Below are 2,246 nucleotides of genomic sequence, written 5' to 3'. Positions count from 1 at the left end.
TATATATATATATATATATATAGAGTCCGGCTATGGTGCTTGTAAAAGTACCAAACACTTGGTGCTTGTGAATTTTTTAACGTTAGATCTACGCCTTTGATCATTTTCACCCGTTAGATTATACTATTCAACCAACCACCCGCTCAACCGAAGGGAGCCCACATCATCCTAACCGCACATCTATTAATCCAAGAGCTAAAAAGTTACAAGCACCAATGACTTGGTACTTTTAAAAGCAAGGGAGCTCAATTATATATATATATATATATATATATATATATATATACATCTCTAATTAATTGGCTCCCACTTGGGAAAAGTGTTACAATATTTTTGGCCTAATTAATTCGGTGTTACACACATAACACATCAAATAATTTTCGTTAATAATTATAAAAAAATACTAAGGTTTTAATTAGTTTCTTTTAGATTTTTTTTAAATACTAAAAAAAATTGATCAGAGTAGTGTGAAATATTAATCTTTAGATGAATGGTTATAAGATTTGCACCGATATTTTTGTGCGTATACGCAGTATTATCGCTTGTTATAAATAGCTATCCTGAGATGCGTACAAAGTTAGATAAGTCAAAGAAGTGTACAATATTAGTTAACAGAGACATGTAGCACGAAATAATCAACTTTTCTAACAATAGCCAACCCCAGTCCCTTTCTATCCAGTTGTAAATATAGGTATTTAACCACTAGTAGGAGCATTAACGGGTTCGGGTTTCAGATCAGATCCGCACCGATTCCAAATCATAATTTGATAAAAAAAAGAAAGAAAAAAATGATATCCAGTAGTAATAGCATTGGATTCGATTTCTAGTCGATTCTGAGCCAAATGGGTTCGGTTCGCGGGAACGAACTTTATAAATCAATTGACTCAATTCGATCTACAAAATACAATAATTCAGGTCGGAGTCTTAGTGGATTATCCGATAAATCGAGTTATCAATAAGCCTGCGTATTAGAGTCACCTAGTGTTATCCTCGGTGCCTAACCCACGTGCATAATTAATCTCATGTTATGGGAAAGATCAACTGACTTTTGTTGTCGATTTGGCTTATGCTTTTACAGTGCGTAGCTTCTGAGAGCATTTCTCAAAATATGCGGAATAGTTTACATTGCAGTAGGTGTCTGACTGAAGCAATAATCAGGAAGTGCTATTTATATATTTTTAGGTTGTTGAATTGCCTAATGTTAAGGGAAGAGGAAAATTAAATTTCGCTTTTTGGCGACAGTAAGATCGCCTGTATGATCTATCTAAGAAGAAAATGAGATATTTCACTATGACTGCATATTGACCATATATTAAGAATGTGAAAAAGATAATGCATGTTAACCGTATTATAAATATTTAGGAGACAATGTCGATTATATTCTATAACGTACTGAATATAGATTGTATTCACTAGAATTGACAAACTATCAATGTAAATGTGATTATAGGGGATGTATGGCTGTTAATAGAGACATATTGTTTCTTTGATGTTATGAATGTTCTAAAGTTAGACTTGTGTTATATAGATACATGCTGATATTTAGAAGTATTATTGGTTTTGTATTCTTAATTGGTTTAATGGTAGTTATGGTGGTAGTATGAAAATATTGCGTTACATAACATGAGTGTTATCCTGGTAATTTGTAGCAGCTGAATTGAATTTAAGTGCTAAAAGAAATGGGAAATAGAAGAAATGAATTTGAAAAAGATAAATTGAATCTTAATTGTGTGGTTTTCGTAATTTTAATATTAAAATGTTATGTGTTTGTTATTTTAGGACATAACTAGGCTGTTGGCACATTTGTATAGTAAGTCACTTTTCACATTGTGATATCATGTCATGGTAGATGATATTAATTGGACATAGGCTTTGCTATCTACGGCTACTGTATGATCAACGGATACAACTTCTAAACAAATCAGTTACCTGGTCATCAGTAGTAGTGCTCTAAATAGACATAACTACTCTAATCTGGTTTACTATTCTATCTGGGCGCAGATACAATATTATTGTACTATATGACTTGTAGAATCAACCCATATAGCGAAGCAAACGGGACACACACCCTATATCTCTTATACGTTACTTAACTTACTAATTATCTATTACGCTGACTATTGATCGTTCTGGTTACGAACTCTTTCTCTTATAAAATTTCTTCATTTCCATGTGAATAACATTTGTAACACGTTGAGACCACACCAACACCCACTACTGCTGAGCTCGAACCACTGCGACTACGA

Source organism: Ananas comosus, linkage group 14, assembly GCF_001540865.1.
Source record: "Ananas comosus cultivar F153 linkage group 14, ASM154086v1, whole genome shotgun sequence".
Classification (NCBI taxonomy): domain Eukaryota; kingdom Viridiplantae; phylum Streptophyta; class Magnoliopsida; order Poales; family Bromeliaceae; genus Ananas; species Ananas comosus.
Note: the sequence above shows the minus strand (reverse complement) of the source record.